We start from the raw sequence: 8,576 nt of genomic DNA on the forward strand, positions 1-8,576 counted from the left end.
CTCACAACCAAAGTGACATAACATAGTTATCCTCACAGTAACACTTTGAAGTGGGGGCAGCTCTAATGTCCCCATTTTACAGTTAGAATCATAGAAATATAGTGCTGGAAGGGACCTTGAGAAGTCATCAAGCCCAGTCCCCTGCACACAAGTGAGACTAAGTAAACCTAGACCAGGGGTTGGTAACCTTTGTCACATTGTCCATCAGGGTCATCCTCTTGCAGGCTGCGAGACATTTTGTTTATGTTTCCTGTCCTCAGGAACAGCTCCCTGCAACTCCGAATGGCCGTCCTTTGCCTTTTCCAGCCAATGGGAGCAGCAGGAAGTGGTAGTGAGCTCATCACTGCTGGCTGCGCCACTTCCCACAGCTCTCATTGGTTGAGAATAGTGAACCGTAGACACTGGGAGCTGTGGGAGGCCATGCCTGTGGATAGCCAATGTCAACAAAACATCTTGCAGCTCATCAGTGAATTACCCAGATAGTCCACGTGCTGAAGGTTGACAACCCCTGACTTACACCATCCCTTACAGGTGTTTGTCCTTCCAGTTCTTAAAAATCTCCAATGACAGGAATGTACAACCTCTCTGGGAAGCCTATTCCAAAGATTAATGGATCTTCTAGTTAGAAAGCTAACCTAAATCTCCCTTGCTGCAGATTAAGTCTATTACTTCTTGCCCTACCTTCATTGCACAGGGAGAATAACTGATTCCCATCTTTTCTATAATATGAGGAACATAGACACAGAGAGGACAAGAGACATATTCAAGGGTTCTCATGAAGTTAGTGGTAGAGCAGGGAACAGAAGGAGATCTCTTGAGGCTTAGATTAGCACCCGAAACAATGCCATACCCACCCCCACAAGGAATTGTGTGCTTATATTTCAGTCTGGAAGTCAGCAAACAATGTAACATCCCAGGGTGAAGTGGAACCAGACGCAACCATTAGATCAAGAAAACACTGTCTGATAAAGAACAGCTAACGCACAGTATATTGGTGGGAAAATGCAGTTTCACAGTAACAATCTCCAAAATCAACTGATATTAGTTGAAATCTCTGGTAGGAAATAGCAAAGGGGAGGTAGTGTAGTCTAGTGCATAGGGTCATCACCACAGACTCAGGAAACCTTGGTTCAATTCTTGAATCCACTGTTGAGTGACCTTGGGCTAGTCCCCTCCCAAAGCATCAGTTTTCCCAGCTGTAAAATAGGGATAATGATATAGACCTTTGTGAAGTGCTTTGAGATGTACAGAAACAAGAGTGCAACATTAGAGCTAGGGATTATTATTAAGGGGGATATAGCTGTTTGGGATGTAGATCGTGCTGGGAGAAGTGAGGTGGAGTGGTGTTCTTCTGAACTGGAGCCAAACCTGCCCCACACCCTCACCAAAAGAACCAGAGTGGGATGTAGAAAAGGAGACTCCTGGAGATTAGTTGCTGTGCCCACAGGAGTGAGCAGATGTTTCTTCTAGGAAGAAGACATCTCTGCAATCCTGTAACAGACTGACACCTTGCCATCAGCAGAAGCAGATGAAGACCACAAAGAGCTGCTGGAGCTACTGTTATGCTTCTAAGAAGCACAATTTCCAGCCAAGAGGAGTTGAGTTGAGAGATTGTGCTCGGGGGAGGAGGGAAGGAGGAGGGAGCAGCACACAAAGGGTGTGTCTAGACTACATGCCTCCTTCGACGGAGGCATGTAGATTAGCCAGATCGGAAGAGGGAAATGAAGCCGCGATTAAAATAATCGCGGCTTCATTTAAATTTAAATGGCTGCCCCGATCTGCCGATCAGCTGTTTGTCGGCAGATCGGGGGAGTCTGGACGCGATGCCCCGACAAAGAAGCCTTTCTTCATCGACACAGGTAAGCCTGGTTTCACGAAGGAGGCATGTAGTCTAGACACACCCAAGGTGTCCCGACAAGAGCACAGAGCCACCTGGAACAGCCAGCTGTTTTGAGTGTCCAGGGGCTGCTGGAAGGTAGTGAGCCTGCCCAAGGGTCCTGCTGGGCTGTTGGCTGGGAGCTGCTTAGGTAAGTGCCTCCTGGCCAGAGCCTACCTCTGGCTTCCCACCCCTTTCCACACCCCAACTCCCTTCCATGCTCTGCATACCTTCTTACACCTGTCCCCCAGGCCAGAATCCTCTCCTGCACTCCTACCCCCCACCCAGACCCTGCACCCCAATCCTCTGCCCCAGGTCACCACCCAGCTCCTCTGCACCTCCCTCTACCATATCCCATGTCATAATTTCCTCCCAGATCCTGCACCTCCTACCCCAAGCTCCCTTCTACACCTAATCTCTGTCCTAGACCTTGCATCCCTTCCATAGAAAAGTGCAGCCCTTGACCACTTACCAAAATCTTGGTGTGGGCTCCCAACAAAAATTATTGTCAACCTCTTTTCTAACTTTAGAGTCATCAGTCTTCTCACATCATGATAGAACCGCTTACGTACCCTTCCAATGCCTCTGTCATCCTAGCTTCCCCACTTTTGGTACATCTGAGCCTAGAAACAACCTTGAAACTTATCTATTTAGCATACATTCTTCACTCATTCACTACAAAGTACAGAACCACATGCAATTACATATCTCAGAGTTCTGCAACATCTACTGTTTACATCAACAAACCCTATATCATATTATAACCATAATCAATCAATCTATCACCTTCATCCACAAATCCTAATATACGTGGTGACTAAAATCAGTCAGTAGTACTGTTCTGGCCTGTTCCTGCCTTGATGTCACTGACAGACACAGGCAGCCTGTCTGATGCATCTTTAGTGGCACTAGGCTGTTCTTTCTGCTAATCAGAAAGGATGGCAGGCAGGGTTCCGTGAGGCACATTACATCACACGAGGCTTCTTATTGTATTTTTATGCAAACACTGGAATAGTACATTTTAGCTACATGCTATACTCGAGTGGCCAAATATGCTGAGGAAACTTTGAATGATGGGACCTTCACCCAGACAGTAGTAGGAAGTAGCCCATAGGGACCAGACTCCAGTGTGGTTCTGCTGCTAGAGTGTGAGTCAGTGTGTTGTGGGAGGATTTCCCTTGTCCCCTCGGCAGAGCACTCCATCACTGTTAGGGCCCTGGGCTGGGACCCTATGGAGTCAGGTCTCCCTATCCCCTGCCACCAACCCTCACCCCTGGGGTGGAAACCTATTCCTCTCTAGGCCAGAAGGCCCTGTGTGTTGTTTGTAGCTGTCTGCCCCCACCCTCACCCTCCTCAGATGACTATGGGCTAAAGACTGTGGTGCTGTTCCACCAAGAGGGAGCCAGAGCCCCCTATAGATTATTTATTGTTGGCTGCCCCAGTTATGTGGCTAAGGGCTAAAGACTGTGGTTCTGCCATGCCCAGGGGGCTGGAACTATCTTCTATGGATTGTTACTTGTGGTTGGCCAGTAGTAAGGCAGAGTGGCCTCCCTCCCTATTTGAGTGTGAGGGACCACTACACTGGGATAGAACAGAACTTCATATTTGCAATACAGAGAGGCAACATAGGAGCATGTGTGAGAAATATCCATGGAAAACTTTGAAGATATCAAAGAAAAGTTATTTCGTCAACACTTATAGTAGAAAATGTTAACTTTTTATTGAAACATCAAAAAATTTTCCAACAGTCATTGGACCAAAAATAAAATTTTAAAACATCAACACTCAGGGTTTTTTTGTTTTCTGATGTAACATTTTAATTTTTCATTGGAAATCTAAGAAAAGGTTTGCTGGAAAACTTTGAACCAGCTCCACATAGAAAATTTTAAAATGTAGGGATACTTTTCAGGAGTGCGGACACTGTGTGTGACGGGGTGCTGTCACGGATGACCCCTCGGGGGTGCCTCCTGGGGTGCTGACATGGCCACTGCCACTTGCCTTCCTGCTCTTTGGGGCTCCTTACCGCCTGTCTCCCCAGCCAAGACCCCGAGCTGGGGGTCCCTGTCCCCAGCAAGAAGCAGTACAGACACTGAACCACTTCAGGTCCAAGGAGAGTGCAGTTTAGGGCCCAGCGTCATGAGAGAGCACTCCTCAGATGGGATCAAACCCCAAAGAATTAGGTAAGCCCCCTTTAACAATGAAATGGGGAATGTGCACAGTGGTTGCTCCCACAGGAAACAATCACTTACACTGGGTTTGATAGAAAATAAAAATGGTTTTATTAAGTTGAAGCAGTAGGATTTAAGAAGTAATAAGTGAAAGTAGGCAGAGCAAAGTAGGTTACAAATCAAAAGAAACAAAACCGCTTGGCTAATTCTCCACTGGAACCTCAATGTAAACTTAAACTCACCCTAAAACCTCTTTTCCAGCGGCCACGCTAAACCAGGGCTGTCTTCCACTGGAAACTCACAAATTATTCCCCACTCCTTGGGTGTGTCTAGACTACATGGCTCCATCAACAGAGCCACATAAATGAGTTTACTAGACATAGCAAAATGAAGCTGCGATTTAAATAATCACTGCTTCATTTACAACAAAATGGCCGCCGCGCTGTGCCGATCAGCTGATTGTTGGCACAGTGCGGTAGTCTAGACGGGGATCAGCCGACCTTAGAACCTTTTGTCGTCAGATCTGTAAGCCTCGTTTCATTATTTAAATCGCCGCTTCATTTTGCTATGTCTAGTAAACTCATCTACATGGCTCCGTGTAGTCTAGACACACCCCCTGTGTCTAATTTTATGCACACAAATGATACATACAACAGAGTAAGATAAACGGGACTAGCAAATCATGACATGAAGATTGATGGGTTACATGAAATAATTCACTCAAACAACCTTTGAGTTATGTATATTCATGTCCATGAGTCCAGTTCACAAAGCATGGGGGAGGGGGAGAGTCCGTCACACTGTGGATAGACAGCAATACTGTAACTCAAAATAGATCTGCTAGCTGAGTTGGTTTGGTCACCATGGAGCAAAAGTTCTGTGCTGTGGTGTGACCTAGTCTGGGAAGCTAAGCCTGTGGAGGATGCATTGAATCAGGGATACTGATATCATCTGGATAAGCAGAGTGGTGAATGTAAAAATATCATTATGCAATTTAGGGAACTTCATAGAACCTAAACCAATACATTGGTTTAATGGGGGCCACTATCCACAACTGAGGATATTCTGCAAGAGCTTTTCTCAGCCAGAATCTTTATAGTCTAGTGTTGGGAATTAGTTTGGGTTTATAAAGCTGGATAAATAATTATTTAAACTGCTGATCTTCACAGAGCTTTACAGAGCTACACAACAAAGCTGGTTGAAAAATACCTATTATTTCTTTAGGAAATATTTAAGAAACTGTTTACAACTTCCAACAATTATTTTGGTCTCAGTAAAAGCACCCCTAAAATTTGAGAGAGATGTGCCATAGTAATAGTGACACCTTAGCCTGATTGTCTGCTAAGGAAACCAAACTTTAGGACTATTCGGGTCTATGGTGAAGACACAACTGATAATTCTATGTGTTAATAATCTTTGCCCTTCCAGTAGGTAAGGCTGACTTGGACATTCACTGACTGGTTGATATGCCTGTAAAATAGTAAAGATATAATGTGTATCACAGTGCAGAAAAAGGATCAGAATTGAGGAGGGAAATATATAATGTGGGATTAGCGGCTCAGGTATATAGGCCAGGGGCTTGCTTTGGGGAGGAGCATGGGAAAAAAATTGCTGAGCCTGAACACATAATACTGGTCATACAGTGGGCTTGAGTCTCTTCATGATGACTAGTTGATTTATTTCTTGAGTAGCCCCAGTACATACTCAGGCTTAGTTGTCTCTCATCATGCTCATTTATGAGGCAAATGAGCAGAATCCAGCTGGGATTGTTTGTGTAATAAAGTACCATTTTGTATAACACTGCCTGCCTCTTTTATCATTTATTAATAGTGAAATATTCCCACCAAGAAACAACTTTAATCTCTGACTTGTTTCATTCAATCACTGTAAACCAGCAGAAGCAGCAGCAAGAACAAATAATGGGATGAGGGATTCACTTGTCAGACTTGAGCTTCTCCAAACATTCTGTGAGCAACTGATTATGCCCATCTGCATATTTAAGCATTCTTATGTCTTGTTCATTAGGAACAGCAGTATTGTTTATTTCCCAAGTGATGAACATTTAGTATTGGGTACAATTAATGTGTGACAATCTTCCTGCTTCTCATCACAGTTCCAACAAAGCATCCAAATTTATGCTTCAATAGATTTTTGAAACTCCTGCAACTGACAGGCAAACAGTCTGTACAGGATACAGGTTTTCAGTGCTAACAGGAAGGATTCATATTACAGTACTTAGCACAGCATGTTAATCCACTTCCATTCTGTCAGTTGCCAGCTGGCATGAGGAACTATATCTCTAATATTTATGCTGTTCTTAAAAAATAAACTTAAAAAAACAACAAATAGTCTGGTAGCACTTAAAAGACTAACACGTTTAAAGTACTACCAGATTATTTGTTGTTTATCCTGTACAGACTAGCTCAGCTACCTCCTGAAGCTTAAAAAATAAAGTTGGTGGACAGTATAAGAACTTCAGTCACAGATAAGAATGCTTTCCTTCCTACTAGCTGACAATGTCCCAACCAATTCTAACAGACCTTTTTTTTTTCTTTTAACATGGGCAAAACACCTCAGTGTGACTATACTGGCTGACTCCTGCCATGTACAAAATTTCAATATTTAGGGCAACTCTTTCTTTTCCAATCCACATTAGATGCCTGCACTGCAGCTAAGGTATTGCATTGTATTACAAGTTATTCGAGGCCAGAAGAGTGTCTTCTCCTGTGTCATGCACAGCACCAATCAATTTTTGGCACTTAACAAATTGAGAAGAACAATAACTCAATTTCCTTTCTTACATTACTTGAGAAGAGGACATTGTGGTTGACATATATTGAATTGTTTTGATACAATCACTGCTACCATTTTTACCTGCATAATCTCATTCTCTTCTTTTAAACTAGAGTAGGAACGTTACTGATGTTTTAGCAAGGCAAGTTATGTACCTCTGCCAGACAATAAACATCTACCAGGATGAAAGTTCTCCTTAAAGCCCACAGAAATAATTGACAATCTGCCTGATTAATTTATTCTGCATCACATTGCTTTTCACCTTCATATATATATTCATTTTTGCTGATCAGCAGGGTCATTGTCTATTTCAGAGAAATATCTTCGTCTTTCAATTGCTCTAATTTTAAAAAGTCACTCAAACTCCTTCAGAGAGAAATATTGTAATCTTCATGAATAAGAAGGCTGATGTTCACTATGAAAAGGGCGAGTCATTTAGGTTGCCAAAATAAAATGCTGAAGTCTATATTCGATTTTCTTTTCTGAGGAGTTTTGTATCTAGCATCCATGAGAGTTGGATCAAACTGAAGACTACTTAGATTGATCGCATATGAATTTTGGCACTAAATTCATATTCAGTTAAATGGGTGACAACTGGGGGTAACTCCAATAAAATAAAATGTTAATTAAAAATAGTTCATGCTGTTATATAAGGTGAGCCTCCACATGTTTTGTTAGTCTACAAAATGCTATCAGACCATTTGCTTGCTCCACTTTGTAAGATATTGAATAAGGCAAGATGGATTTGGCTCAGCACAATTGCTCTAGACTGACACCATAACAGTGTACAGGACTTGTGTCGCTGTGTCCTTTGAACTAAATGAAAAGCCTACATCCATTACGATGTAGTTGGCATTCAAAATGTTCATAGAATCTAAGGCCAAAAGGAAAGTTCTCATCTCATGTAACCTTCTGTATAGCACAGGCCAGAGTACTTTCCCAGAATAATTCCAAGAGCATAGCTTTTAGAAAAACCTCCCATTGTAGTTTTAAAATAATATATCTGAGTACTGCACAATAGCTTAGCATTAATAGTAGGGATTGTTAAAATGCATTTATTTGTGTAAACGTGTAACCACTGAATATTCCAGCAATTACAGGGGGAGGGAAGGCGGGAGGTGGTGCTTGCTGGGAGCCAGCACTGGCTACTGTTTCCCTGTCCCTGCCCCCCTGCTGTTGCCTCTGTACCAGAGGCAGCAGTCTGGAGTGGGCAGGCAGGTCCACAGGAGCCAATGCTCACAGGGAGCATCTCCTATGCCTGTCCCCCCACCCCTTCACTGTTGCCCTTGTGGGAGGCAGCAGCATGGGGGTCAAGGAGGCGGCTCTGTGGGAGCTGATAAAAACCAGGTCCCTGTGCATACAAGTTTCTGCCTGCCCTCCCTGCCCCCTGCACTGCTGCCTCTGGTACAGCAGCAGCAGCAGCTGGGAGGCGGTGGGTGGGCAGTCAGCTCAGTGTGTACCAGCTCCCACCTGCTCCCTCCCCCTTGTGCTGATGCCTCTGATGCAGAGGCAGCAGGAGGGAGGATTCGTGTAACCGAGAGGGTTAACTAGTCAGCCCAGGCTCTTTGATTAACTGTGTACTTGGATACACGCTCACATCCCTAATTAATGGATCAGATTCTGCTGGAGTTTCTTTCACAGCTAGTTCCATTGATTTCAGTGAGAACCGCATCCTGCCATAAGAAGTGTCGTTGTGTTCAGAGGGAAAACTGCTGGAGTGAGGTGCTGCTCACCATGAG

This window comes from Pelodiscus sinensis, chromosome 1 (assembly GCF_049634645.1).
Source record: "Pelodiscus sinensis isolate JC-2024 chromosome 1, ASM4963464v1, whole genome shotgun sequence".
NCBI lineage: Eukaryota > Metazoa > Chordata > Testudines > Trionychidae > Pelodiscus > Pelodiscus sinensis.